General features: G+C 33.5%; 1 long non-coding RNA gene across 1 annotated transcript; it reads left to right on the top strand.

Annotated features, from left to right (window-relative positions):
* Positions 1-3832: 3832 nt before the first annotated feature.
* On the top strand, positions 3833-13660 carry LOC125584515. The gene is made up of 2 exons (XR_007321432.1): positions 3833-4658; positions 12491-13660. It is a non-coding gene; the product is annotated as an uncharacterized LOC125584515 (long non-coding RNA).
* The last annotated feature ends 2218 nt before the right edge of the window (positions 13661-15878 follow it).

Here is a 15878-nt window from a genome sequence, read left to right as displayed (position 1 = left end):
TTCAGTTAATTTTGATCATTATCCGTCGACGTGAACTTAGGCAATTTACGTAACATCTTTTTTTTTTTTTTTGATAAATCCTTTCGGCTGATCCGGTCGGTCCCGGGAGGAACGCAGTTAGTGCTACAGAGCGAACTAGCCCGAAAGCGCACCACACTGCTTGACCCGAGTTTGGAATACCTTCCGACTAATGTCAGGGGGTGAACCAATCATCTGTTATGGTCCACCATGTAAACCACTTGAGCCGAAACCCAAACCCAAACTGGTCAAATAGTGATAATTTAGTTTCCGGGGGGAATCGAACCCAAAACTGATGTGGATACACACCAAACCCCAAGAGATTACCACTAGACTATCACCACTTGGTTATGTAACATCATATTCATAAACACCTTTTGCGCCTCTGAGTATTATATGTCTCATGAATGTGTGGTTATTTTATCTTTATAGTGCTCATTTAACAGATAATTTTCCTAATAACACGGTAGTTAATACTTATTTACTATTGGTTTAGTGACAACAAGTTTGACATATGCTAATGAATTTTACATGTATTCTTTTGATATCATAATATAGTTGAATGTAAACTAAATACAAGAAAAGGGGAATACGCTACTTCTAACAAAGACGTGACATATTACAACTTAAAAATGATATTAACTAAATTAGTAATGAGAAAATGAGAACTTAGACTAGAAAAAAAAATGCATATATTCATGTATCGAAAAGTGTTGCTTTAAATCTCCATCCCACAAATGACTAATCCTTCCCCAAATTTCTAAAAAATAATAAGAAAACAGAAAGCATATCTTAACGCTGAAATAAGATATATCGAATTACCATTTCATGTCTTTATATTTGAGTTGTTTTTTATCTTGACCCGAACAACCGTACGGGTTTTCTTTAATACAAAAATATTTTAGGTTATGAAATAAAATATATCAATAATTAATATAATTGGTGTTATATTTTATCTAATCTTATAATAATATTTGTGTGGCGTATAATATTATTACTATAAAATTTATAAATTTTGTATTTTTGTAACAAAATTTATTTTGGAAAAAATTATTATGTAACAATGCTTATTTACATAATTTTGTTTTATTTCTAGATTTAAAATATATGTGAAAATTAAATTAAGTTGAACCTACATAATAGAAAATTTGGTATATAGTGTTATTAACTAAACCAATTTAGTATAACTGTTTAAATAATAAATCAAATTAGTTTTTAATTCGGACAGTAGACTTAAGTCTTATATACACATATATATATATATATATATATATATATATATATATATATATATAATCTGAATAAAAATCAAATGTTTCCTCTATGAAAATATGTGTAAATTAATTGTACTAGGGTCGGCTCGTCCTACGGGCGGGATATACTTTACTTGTAATCAAGATTATTATTTTTTATATGATTTGTGGTTTGTGTTTTATGTTTACATTTGCAAGAGATGTATATGAGATATAATATTTTTTAATTTAAAATTAACCAAAAAAACTATTTTTTTTGTCTCTCTCTCTCTATTCACGCTACGGGCGTGTTAGTAACCAAAAATACATAAATATATCAGTTAAAAAGTATTTCAAAATATTTAGCTTACTTAAAATTTAAGGTGATATTAACTTTTATTGTGTATGTTTTGTTATTCTTCTTATAGATTATGATCATCTTAATATTAAAATGTTCATGAATACATAATAGTTTTACATATTTTCTTTGTTTATTCTACTGTAATTATGATAATTTTTATAATAAGTAAAATAATTAAATTTTTATAATAAGTAAAATAATTTTTAATACAAAAATCTTAGATTATATTTTTTCTTATGAATATTTTAAAATTTATGCTTTTGATATTATATTATTAATTAGGTGTTAAAATATTATTTTAGGTTGATGTCAAATGAAACATTATTTTCATATATATATATTTGAAACTATTGTTTTTCATATCGTATTAGTTTTAGTTGTTTTTTCCGAAATAGGAGGTGCGGTTGGACGAATTTTATTTCAAATGTGTCAACGATGTGATTGTTTTTTTAATTAGGTTAGCAGGTGCCATTTGTCGAGAAGAGAATATATATGTTATGGGAAGTGAGTGCTCTAAATAAGGCATAAGTTAGTGTTTAGACAAAACTACAACGCTTCAATTTCATGTAAGAACATGTTTAGTATTCCACACTCAGCTCATTCGTCCACCGTTCTCATTTTATTGTGATATATGCAGACTCAAACTTAGAAGTATATAATAAGAAAAATGCATTTTATGAATATATCAAAACTCAGCCAATTTTGGAGACACAAAAGCAGCCAAGTTGAATAGAATTCACAGTCCAGTAGTCGGTATGGAAAAGATGTAATTGAAATATACTCACAAATCACAATCATGCATACTCACACAGGATTTTATATCCATAAGTGTCTGCACTAACTGTTGTATCCTTGAGATCAGGGCCAACAACCTTTTAGAGAACCACAGTAATGAAAAATCAACACCAATATGTTGGAAATTATTATGAGCTAAAGATAAATAGATCTTTTAAAGAAAAAGTTCACTAAAAAAAGTCATCTCACCTCTTCTACCGTCTTCCTCTTTTCTCTTCTTCTCTGTTTATTCTGTTTCTCATCTTATTTTTTCTGTTTCTTATCACTTTTCTGTTCACAATCCATTGAGTACAACTATGGGCTTAACAAAAAAAAATTTCATCACCCTTTTGTGTTGTTTATTAAGAGAAATGAACTGATGATTTTGTTGGAAGAAAACCTTCATATTTATAATGAAAGATTAACACAAAAGAACGAATGAAGAGATTCATTGAATGTGAAATCGTGTGAGAAGTAGAGAGTAGGTATTAATGTGAATGTTAATGAAGATGCATGAACCAAGTTAATTTCCGTAACGGCGCCAGATTAAAGAAGTCTTTTTGGCTTCCAACTGACATTGATCGAATCGTTCGTCGCCGATTGGATTTCTATTGACAGTTGACTGAACGGGAATTGTTGCTCGACAGCCACTTTCCATAAGTTTCGTACACAGTTTTTTTAGAGAAGGTGTATTTGGACCGTAGTAAACACATAAAACCCATTAAACTCAAAAATTAATGAAACATTGTCTTTTGATTGATCGTGACACGTGTCGTCACTACAGACTCCGAATTAGTGACATGGAATCTGATGTGGATGCTCTAGGAGCGAAAGAAACATTTCTTTATATATATAGATTACATAGTAAAAGCATTTAAATATATGACTTATAAGTGTCAAAATTAAAAAAAAAAAAATCATATATGAAATAAGTCATAATTTATGTGCTAAATAGATAAGATATTTTATCTTTAAATTAGAAATAGAAATGAATATTTCTGTTTAAAAACATCTTTTAAACTATTTTTAAATTTAATTTTTAAAATTAAATCAATTTAAAATTGTTATTATCATTAAAATATTATTAAAAGTATTATATATAATTATTAATTTTTCCATGCAACCAAAACTAAACTAAAATTTAGTTTCTATTTATACTTTTTGATAATTAAATTTTAATTAGCTAATTTCAAAAAATATGTTTTAAAAAGATTCTAAAAGATATTTGAAAGATTTTGTTAGACATTGTTAAATATATTTATTAATATTTAGATAAAATAAAGATATTAAAAGATATTATAATTAAGGTATGTAAAATTTTTTACGGATGGTCTAAATAAAAAAAATCACACATGAAAAAAATCATGATTTCTATTTTAACTGTATAGATTTGAGTATTGATTTATATGCTCAACAAGTTACGAAATATTTGAAACAGCTAAACATATTTAGGCCTTTTAAACGTTGAAAAACTATAAACCAAGATATTTCATGTCCTGGGCCGCCCTGCTTCTACGATTTTTTTGTCTTCCTCGCCATTTTCTCAGTACATGGTTGGTAATTTTCTGACAATGCATTTTGTAGGAAATATTTTTATCGGAATATGGTATGTTCTCTTGTAGTGCATATAGACTAATTAAATTTATCAAATACCTATCATTTACGATATCTTTTGATCAATATGTTTGTGTCAAACTATAATAGAAACCGCATATAATGGAAACCTTAATTGTATATAAAATGCAATATGCAAAAAGGCCAAGGTGGAAAGAAAGAAGGCCAAGAAGAATCTCCAGAAGTGAGCATGAGGACGCGACCTCTCTTGTTATGCGGCAAGAGGTAGAGGCGCCCATTATATTCCATTTACTTGTTGCAGATATTTTTTTTATTTTTTTCTTAGTTAGATTCTTCCTGTTGTTTGTATTTATTTATTTCTTCTTTCAGAAATTATTGGGAAAAAAAAATTATCTCTGTTCTTTTCCTTTATTTTTTTTTTTTCGTAATTTAATTAGTTTAGTAAAGTATATAAATCTACTCTTTTTGAGTGGTATCTGAGCAGCTTTAGAGTGGCCACTCTTTTTGACCTAAAGCTACAGCAGCTATTCTTCCTTCGATCTCCCTCTTTGGTGGTCTGTTTCTCTCACCGCCACCGGGGATGGACTCGTCTCTTCATACTCTAGCTATTGACGTCTCTTTTGGTGGGTTCCATGGAAGATGTGGACGGATCTGGAGTTTGTATGGACTCAATCTCCACATCGCTTATGATTTTCACGGTTAGGTTTCTCACTTCTTCTCTAGCTTTGGTTCAGAAGTCCGTTTGGATGGTGTCCAAGTTCAGAGTTTGAGTGTATTGCGGATGCAGTTAAAGTAGTTCTGTTTTAGTATTTTGTAAAGGTTTAAGTAGCAGATTTGGTTCGTATGGTGGTGTCTCAATGGTCGTTTGCCGTTCGTTTATTATTCTATGAGTCTTTCCGGAGTGGTTCATCGGTTAAAGCTTAATGTTGGTTGAGAGTATGTATGGGCTTCTATCTGGGAGTAAGTGGGTGCTGAATGCATCATATCTGTATCCGAAGGTTGTGTGCACCGAGTAGAGTTCCCTCCTATCGGGTGATGAAGTCGTGGGGTTTTGGTTCTGTGGACATTATCGTTTGGCGGGCGTGAGCAGCAGCGATAAGTCGTGGTGCACAACGACGAAACTGTTTGACTCAAAAATCAGAATCAAACACACAAACTCGCTGATACACTCTCTGATGAACTCGACGACGTAAGTAAGAAAGTTGAGTTTGTAGAATAATAGAGATAGGAAGAAGAATGCGGAAAAGGTAGAAGATAGACACAAGAAATTGTTTACCCAGTGGTTCACCTAGAATGGTTTACGTCCACGGGGACCTGGCAAGAGGCAATCCACTATAATCTCAAGTACAAAGAATATAGAACCTCTCTTTCTCTCACAACCAAAGCTCACAAACCAAGATAGGTTTTTTCTTGGACAAAGGAGAAAAAGTACACACGAGATCTATTAGGTTAACCTAGTCGGATTAGGACATTCACCCCTTTCCATAAACCTATTAGGAAATATTCCAAAATACTTGTAACTTCCATAACTCCATGAAAGTAATATTTCCAGGATACTGCCAACTTCCATATCTCCATAAAAGTGACATTTCCTTTTTCTAACATGACGTCTTTGTCTTGGTTTAAGTTACTCAATCTTGTTTGATTTCCATCACCAAATCATGACGCAGTCCATGATATATTCTCTGACGTAGCCAATGATGAATCCCAACAAACTCCACCTTGATGACATCAAACATGATCCACTACTTAGGTTAATCAAACTCGTACTTTGTCAGGCGATGCCGAATGCTCCTCAGTGTTCAGACATCCAAAGGAAGTCCACCGCTTCCTCAAACTTCTTAACCATAACAACCTTGGTTAATATATCAGCGGGATTCTTAGAAGTACAGATCTTCTTCACACTTACATCACCTTGAGCGATAATATTCCTGATGAAGTGCATCTTTCTGCTGATGTGCTTAGTCCTCTCATGATACACATTGTTCTTGGCTAGACACAATGCACTTTGAGATTCACACGATATCTCCACTGTGTCTTGCTTGAATCCAAGCTCCTCCGCTAAGCCCCTAAACCATATTCCTTCTTTGACCGCTTCAACCAGCGGCATATACTCTGCTTCAGTCGTTGACAGAGCCACTACACTTTGTAGACTTGATCGCCAGCTGATTGTATTACCACCAGCATGAAAACATAACCTGAGATCGACCTTCTCTTGTCCAGATCTGAAGCAAAATCAGAATCACAGAAACCTTCAACCTTAAATACCTCATTCTTCCTGAAGCACAGTTTCAGATCTTGTGTTCCCTTCAGGTACATTAATACCCACTTAACCGCAGTCCAATGAACCATCTCAGGCTTACTCATAAACCTGCTAACCAACTCCAATGCATATCCCAGATCACACTTCATGCTTATTATATTATACATTATGCTTCCGATAGCATTAGCATATGGAATATCCTCCATACTTGTCTCTGCTTCAGCATCGTCTAAGGCAGACAATTTGAAATGTGCACCAACAGGCGTTGACACACTCTTTGACTCATCCATGTCGGATACCTTGAGAACCTTCCTGATATAACTAGATTGAGATAGTGTCAGAATTCCCTTCACACGATCTCTCTCAAAATCCATTCCCAAAATTCGTCTTGCTGGACCCAAGTTCTTCATCTCAAATATGCTGCTGAGTAGCTGCTTCACCTTTATGATCTCTGCTGCATCCTTTGACGCAACCAACATATCATCCACATATAACAGTAGATAGATGTATGTACCATTGGTTAACTTCTTGATGTAGACACAGTGATCATATTCACTCTTCATAAATCCATGACTAACCACAAACTGATCAAAACACTTGTTCCATTATCTTGCTGCCTGCTTTAGTCCATAAAGAGCCTTCTGAAGTAGACAAATGTGATCATCATTCCATTTAACCTGAAATCCCTCTGGTGGCTCCATGTAAATCTCTTCTTCAAGTGTACCATGAAGAAACACAGTCTTTACATCAAGTTCCACAAGCTCCAAATCCTGGTTCACTGTATTTGACAACATGAACCTTATGGACACATGTTTCACGACAGGTGAAAACACATCTTGATAGTCAATACCCTCCCTTTGAGAGTATCCCTTAGAAACTAACTGAGCCTTGAATCTAGGCTTCTCAACACTAGGTATACCAGAATTCAACTTAAAAACCCACTTGCAGCCTATTACGCTTACTAGGCCTTCTCACAAGCTTCCAGGTTTGGTTCTTATCCAGTGAAGTCATCTCTTCACTACATGCTTCATCCCACTGACTTATCTCTTTGATGTTCATCGCTCCATGATAGTCTTGAGGTTCCTCGGCACATACGTCATTAGCTACATATAGCGCAAACGCTGCTATATCCTCCGAGTCAGAGTACCGTGCAGGTGGCACTATTCTTCTCCGAACTCTATCCCTTACTAGCTGATATCCTTCAAGACATTCACCTTGTTCATCATTTACGTCAACAGCTACTTCAGCTGTTTCGTCAACAGCTCCACCTGAAGGTCCAAATTCCGGTTCTAACAAATCCTGTTGTTTCTTCTAGCACAGTCTGATTTCTTAGCTTCTCTGTGACATCTGCTTTAACCTCACAGACACTCAAATCCTTGTAGACTTTATCTTCTGCAAATAACACATTCCTGCTTATAACACACTTCTTCTCTTCAAGAAGCCAACCTTTGTATCCTTTCACACCTGATGGATAGCTGACGAAGATTTCCTTTTTAGCTATGGCCTTGAGCTTTCCCTGATCTGCATGGATGTAAACCACATATCCAAATCTTCTTAGGTGCATATAACCGGGATTTTTGCCCAACCAAAGTTCCTCCGGAATGTTCCCATTTATTGCAGAAGATGGACTCCTGTTTGTCACATACAATGACATAGACACAGCTTCAGCCCAGAATTGTTCCTTTAGACCCGACTCAACCAGAAGGCACCTCACCTTCTCCATCAGAGTCATGTTCATACGTTCAGCTACACCGTTCTGTTGTGGTGTATATGCACAAGTCCTATGTCTCTTGATTCCATGGTGCTTACAGAAGTTGTCAAACTCTGTGTTACAGAATTAAAGTCCATTGTTTGTTCTAAGACAACACACCTTCTTCTTGACTTGATTCTCCACCAACTTCTTCCATTCACAGAATTTACTAAAGGCTTCTCCTTAGCAGCTAGGAATTATACCTAGACCTTCCTTGTGTAATCATCGATAATAGATAGGAAATATTGTTTCCTTGACAGACTTGGCGTCACATTTGGAGATCCCCATAAATCAGCATGTACATACCTAAGAGCTTCACTTGTATCATGTCTTCCGATGTTGAAGCTCAACCTCTTCTGCTTCCCCATCACACATCTCTCACAGAACTCCAAAACTCCAATCTTCCTCTTATCGATCACCCCTCTCCAGGTAAGAATCTGTAGATTCTTCATACTCATGTGCCCAAGACGTCTATGCCACAAGACTGTCTCATCCATAGATGGTTTTTTCATGACACTGTTGTTTACTTCACCTGACACAGTCTCACCATCTAACAGGTACAATGACCCAGACAAGGTTCCCTGAAGAGCTAGTTTACCATGCTTGTAAAACCTAGTCTTCCCATGTCCACAACTATGCACAAAGCCAAACACATCCAAGGTTCTAGTAGATATCAAGTTCTTTCTTAATTTCGGAATATACCTGACATTCGTGAGCATCTTGACAGAACCACCATAAGCTTTGATGTTGATTGTACCAATCCCTTGCACTCCAACCGCATAATCATTAACAACAAGAACTTGTCCTGAAGCCAACTCTTCAAACGTGTGAAACCAATCTCTCCTACACGTCATGTGGTAGGAGCATCCAGAATCAATCACCCACTTATCATGATGCCACATATCTGCTACCGACAGTGCATCATCCGCTGATTCACGATTTATCACAACGGCTGCTTCAGCTTCGTCTTCTCCTCCGCCATTCTTTTTCTTGTAGGCGTAGCACTCCCTCTTGGTGTGCCACTTTTTCTTGCAGAACCAGCAAGTTATCCTAGACCCTGAGATCGATCTAGACTTGCCCTTTTCTTTCCTCACAGGATCCCTTTTCTCAGTCCTTCCTCTAGCATAATATCCTTCACCACAATCATGTGAAGCCGTAGAGGACTTCAGATCCTGATCTTTAGACCTTGCTGCACTTGTCACCTCTTCCAACGACAATGTATCCTTGCCGTACTTAAGCGTTTCCTTGAGAGAGTTGAACCGTGAAGGAAGCAAATTCAAGATCAGAATCGCTTGTACCTCCTCTGACACAGTTACATTCACGCTTGACATGTAAGAGACAATCTTCAAGAAGTCATCGATATTCTCATCCATACTCCGAGTATCGACCATCTTGAAGGTATAGAATTTGTGGTGCAAGTGAATTCTATTCGGTAGAGTCTTCGAAAGATATAACCTCTCCAGTGTAGACCATGTAGAAGCAGCTGACGTATACAACTCGATTTTCCTTAGCACATGATCTCCAACATTGAGAATGATCAGATTCATCGCCTTCTCTGATCTTTCAAGCCTTTCGGCTTCCTCTTTCACCAACCTCTCCCTGAATACATCTTCGTCTTCATCCTTTCTCATCACTACGCAGAAGGTGACATAGACTCTTCTAACACATCCTTTAAACCAAGGACAGACAGATGTGCAAGCATCCTCTTCTTCCACAATGAGAAGTCACCCTTCCCATTAAAACGTTCCACCTTAATTCTTGACTTCGCCATTGACAACGACACCAACCTGGCTCTGATACCACTTTGTTGAACCACAACGACGAAACTGTTTGACTCAAGAACCATAATCAAACACACAAACTCGCTGATACACTATCTGACGAACTTGACAACGTAAGTAAGAAAGTTGAGTTTGTAGAATAGTCGAGATAGGAAGAAGAATGCGGAAAAGATAGAAGATGGACACAAGAAATTGTTTACCCAGTGGTTCACCTAGAATGGTTTACGTCCATTGGGGTCTGGCAAGAGGCAATCCACTATAATCTCAAGTACAAAGAATATAAAACCTCTCTTTCTCTCACAACCAAAGCTCACAAACCAAGCTATGTCTTTTCTTTGACAAAGGAGAAAGAGTATACACGAGCTCCTCTTATATAGTAGGAGTCTATTAGGTTAACTTAGTCGGATTAGGGCATTCGCCCCTTTCCATAAACCTATTAGGAAATATTCCAAAATACTTGCAAATTCCATTACTTCATGAAAGTAATATTTCCAGGATCCTGTCGACTTTCATATCTCCATAAAAGTGACATTTCATTTTCCTAACATGACGTATTTGTCTTGGTTTAAGTTACTCAATCTTGTTTGATTTCCATCACCAAATCCTGACGCAGTCAATGATGGATTCTCTGACGTAGGTACTGATGAATCCCAACAATATATATATTTATTTATTTATTTATCAATCAAAGATGCAACTATTGTAAATATTGGAAAAAAAAAACAGATGTTATGTATGAATACAGTTAAATTTTGGATACGCTGAGACCAAAATTTATTTGTGCTTTTTCTGTCCGGGCCTGAGCAAGTTCATGGTCAAGATTCGATCTAGAAACTACATTACAAAATTATTGAAATTGTATAACCAAGCTTGATTTGTGTAACTACTATATGTCTATATCACTTACCAGTCTTAAAAATCATGAGTTTCCAACTCAACATCAATTGATAAAGAATAATGGAAAGGTATTCTGAAAATGTTTCTGTTACTAATGTTAAGTGTGCTAAACACAAGGAACGTTAAAATGAAATAAAACAATACTTCCTCCACTTCAAAACATACACGCTTTATAATTTTTTTTTTCAAAAATACATTTTGTGTTACTTAATAGTAAATTATAAATTTCGTAAAACATAATTTTGTTTATTAAATTATATTTTTTACAAGTTGCGGAAATAGTTAATTAGAAAAAATGTATTAAGAATCAAAATCAATATATTTTTAATGTGTGTCAAAATTCTAATATACACATATTTGAAACAGACCCCAAGAATATATTCCCTCCGTTTTTAAACATAAAATATTTTAGATAAAGTACACATATTAAGAAAAAAATTTGTATTTAAAATATCATTAAATATATAAATAAAAAACTACTCAACCAATTACAAAATAAATTATAAAATATGATTGATCACATATTTTTTTTTATAAAATTAAAATTTATCTAAAAATATAAAAATATTTTATATATTGGAACATCAACATTTCTTAAAACATACTCACTCCGTTTCATAAAGTTACATATTTTAGAGAAAAAAATTATTTCAAAAAGATCTATTTTTTGCATTTTCAATGCATGTTTTATTAACTAATTGGAAACTTCAAAAAACTTAATTACACTTATTAGATTTTTATTGGCTTAAAATTTTGGAAAAAAATAATCACAGAAAATTATGCAAATTTAACGCATTTTATTAAAATATGTGAAAAATCTAAAATACAGTAAAATCTCTATAAATTAATAATGTTGGGACTTTAAAATTTTATTAATTTATAGAGATATTAATTTATAAAATTTTCCTCTTTTAGATTTTTTAAATATTTTTGAATATTTTTTATATAAAATAGGAAAATATTTGATTTTACTGTATATACATTATTTAAATTTTAGAAATTTTACTTTCATATTGTTTTATTATCTTATTTGGTGTATATTTTTATGTTTCATAGAATTATTATGTGGTTTTCGATATAATTTTACTAAATATTATTAAAATATATTGAAATGTTAAGAAAAATAGAAGTATTTTCATTGTGAATATAAAACCAACAATATAATGTTTAGTTTGTACTTATATAAAATATATACATAGATAGATTATTAATTTATGATTTTAATGTGACTATATATTTACATGAGAGTTTAAAAAGTATATCTTATTATTTTATCAATTTGTGTCATATTTTGGATCGGTCCAAGTTGGGACCGGCAAAATTTATCAATTTATAGAAATTATTAATTTATGGAGTATTAATTTATAGAAGTTCTATTGTATGTAACATTTTAAACGGATGGAGTATTTCATTAGAACGGAGAGAGTATATCAACTATTTTATTAGAGTATCTCCAGACGTTAGATAGCCTTATACTAAATGTTTAAATAGTGATGTGGAATCACATTAATTGCACACGTTTATAACACCATCTGCATGTGATGAATTTTATTTGAATATATACTTAACCTAAACATCAATGAACGAAGACGGTATATTGCCTAGTTTGAAAATTCTAGTCATACGGTTGGCCGATGCTGACTTGTATAATGATGGCAACGAAAATGGAGATAAAAGTCCCCCGTAATACATTAATAAACATGCATGCGTAAATATGCTGCTTCTATATACATTATACTGACGCGATTATCTTACATGTTATACATATATTAAGTTGGAACCTATTGTAACAACAAAAAACATACATTTGTTGACTAATGGCCCGCATAGTAAAATCAGGAATCAAGGATGCACCGGATGAGACAAAACATCGTGGGGGGTGAACAGAAGAAGTAAAATTACATTCGAACAACTAGAATTGATTTTCACTCTAAGGATCAAGATGAAAATTTGGGTTTCTCTACCATTTCAATTATGTTTAGTCATAGACGTATTAACTATGATAAAAATATTTGCTACTCTAATAACTAGTGGGTTTTACACTTTTGCTGGCTAAAATCTTCCATTTATAACAAGAAAAAAAAAATTGAAGCAATTAATAACATATGTTGAGTGAAGATGCTGAATAACAAGCATTCCACGATAAAATGAGATAACAAGCATGCTATGCACATTTCACATTTTATAACCATTTACTTTATAAACTAACCGTTAACAACAAATGTTAAATGGTGATGAAATATAGTTTGCTGCGAGCGTCCAGTCTGTACTGCTACAGCCACAGTGAACGCATTAGATTCGTGAGCTTGTTAGTGTCCACCCTTAGGCACATCCCACTTTTGGTAGCCTTTAAATTCAAAAGCGAGATCTTGAACATATGCGAAGATAACTTGTACATTATTAGTCCATTGATATATCCAATGGTAGATAGCTCTTTTGTAAAACAATGGAATGTCCGAGTTGTTAGTTTTGACTTTTGATTGGTTAATGTTATTTTGATTTACAAAAATTTATAAGTGGACAGGCATATTCTTGAGAATATACCAGTTTCATTCTCTTTTTCGACCTTTCTTCCCTCTCGTACCTGCTTCAATCATCTCGATCTTAATTTTGACCTAATTTTATTTTGTCACTAGTTTTGACCTGGCTAATTTCTCTCCTTTGACGGCCAGTGCAAGCAAGGTCCCATCAAAAGAAAGCATACATTAGACATCATTATTGTAAACCCTATAGTATTTGAATATTATAACTACGATGGGTTTATTTAGCAAACTTGCATTAATATGAAGAAGAAGAGCCAGGAAAAGTCTAACATAATGGGACAACAAGCATCCAAACAACAAATCTCTTTTGGGACTTGATGTGTGATGCGCCGAGTGATATATGCAACAAGTAGAAGTGGAAAAAGAAACTGTACAACAAGTAATTCAAGTATATATTCAACATCATGGTCTAATCATGATATATTCTTTTTGACACACGTAATTATCAGTTGTTATTTGAAAATTATGATTATTTCAAATAATTCATATGGGATACATAATCCTGACGCTAGGTATTCCTCAGATTCAACATAAACTAATTAAAAAAACTGAAGTTTAATCCGACCTGTTTTTCAAAATTTCAACCACCAGTTCGAGCACTAAGGTCTAATGATAAATTCACCAAAAACTTTTTACGGACGTCAATTTTTGTCTCACTTTTTCTAAATTTTGTTTGTTCTTAAACTCGATTACCTATGATTAAGTTAGGGTAATATGCCAATTATAATTCCATTTCAATAAAGAAAAGCACATGATAAAAAAGAAGAGTATGAAAATGTTGTAGAATTGATTAACTAACTAATGATGGTATATACACGAAAACGATATAAGCTGCAGAAAGTGCACACTTCTCTCGGGTTCTTTTGCTTAATTGATAGGACCGCGAAAATCCTGATTGAAAATCACGAAACAGAAATCGATATAAACGATAAATGAAGATAGAAAACGTTTAAAAAATCGTTAAGGAAATAGACGAATTCATGGAGTCGAGATTTATCTCTTTCCTTAACTCAATAAATCACTCGTATTGTGTGACAGTTTGAATGCGATCTATGAATCCCATGATACAACCGTGACAAAACTGTTTCGCAACACCCGAAACATAATCAAACGAACTGTAACTACTACGAATGCTTTCAAGACACTTACTTTAAAACTAGAAAACTAAGAGAGATTATTTGCTGGAAGCTTTGGTGTTTGCTTTTATCTGTTTGTTTAGAATGAAGAGACTAGATGTCTATTTATATGAGTATGAGTTACTTGATCACCAAGACATAATCTGATAATCTTGTGAAAAAGTAAAAGAATATTCTGAGTAGAAGTATTCCATAATTATTATAGAAACATAACATAATTAATTGAGAAGTATTTCATTATTATTTGGATGCAACTTTGCATTTATCCAAACACATTATAGGAAATATTCTACAACTATTTGAACGCAATATTTACATTTCTCTTATATAATATTGGAAACATTCCATAATTATTTGAGAGTAATTTTGTAAGATTAATCCTTTTTCCATAATTCAAATACCCATATTACTTCATAATAAACAGATTTTTACACATCCCATTAAGCTTATAAAAATTCTATTCACATTTATTCATTTTTTTACTCAGTCTGTTAGGCTTATAAAAAATTAATTTCAACAATCCCCCACATGAATAGAAATTATTCTAGACATATGCAGACTCGGTAGAATATGCAGACATGACAGACTCTACTAGCTAGACTTAACACCAGACTAGACATACAGACTTTTCGAGAGTATAAGCGAAAAACAAATTGTATATGAGGTAGTAGCGTATTCCAGCCTTGAACCACTCATTATTAATACATGTCGGATCTACATTTCAGGAGGTGAATATGATTTCTTGAACAACCTGAAGTTTTGTGTAAACCGAGTCAACAGATACAACACAGCTGTTTTTTCTCGTAGAGTGAAGTTCTCTATTGTGTTCATTTTGGCCATGAACTTGCCTGTTAGTCATGAGTGAACTTGGAGAGTATAGTCTGAAATTCATCCTCCTAGAAACGGTCTCATTTCACACTCATTAGGTGATTACCACAAGCACTTATCTTATACACAGAAAGTACCATGTTATACTTCATGTACATGTATATGAAGGCCATGGTATTATCTCATTAAAAGCCAATGTTTAACCTTATACTTACGGGAGTACTGTTATCATCTTGGGATCTGAGTAATTTTCAGTGCTTTAATCAGATTATGTTTAACTTATTTGTCCCTTTGAACCGACCTCTTGGGATCTCCAATCGCGTTGGTGGGATTTCCATCAAACATCTTCTTAGTAATAGGCAATAAACCCATTCCCTTCGATGATTTTAAAACTTAATCTCATATTGAATCTTTGGTATATATCCATAAGGTCGTCAGCTGATTTGAGATCACAGTTTTTAGGTCTAATTTTGACATTTTATGGGAGCTAGTTTTTCAACTTTTGCTAAGCACCCCCACACTTTGAGATATGTGCATGAATGTACATTACCTTTTCAAATTATATAGGCTTTTTCCAATGTTTGAATGTGGTAAGCAACCCTCCCCCCACATTTCATGAGATAAATCATGATTATGCATGCTTGCATTCATACTTTTGTTCCGCAACTTTATTGGATTCTATGAATAAGGAGCAATTCTTATGAGGAATAATGTTAATTC

The sequence above is a fragment of the Brassica napus genome, chromosome C3 (genome assembly GCF_020379485.1).
Source record: "Brassica napus cultivar Da-Ae chromosome C3, Da-Ae, whole genome shotgun sequence".
NCBI classification, from domain to species: domain Eukaryota; kingdom Viridiplantae; phylum Streptophyta; class Magnoliopsida; order Brassicales; family Brassicaceae; genus Brassica; species Brassica napus.
The sequence above is the reverse complement of the archived record's forward strand: the minus strand, read 5'-3'. Positions and strand labels throughout refer to the sequence as shown.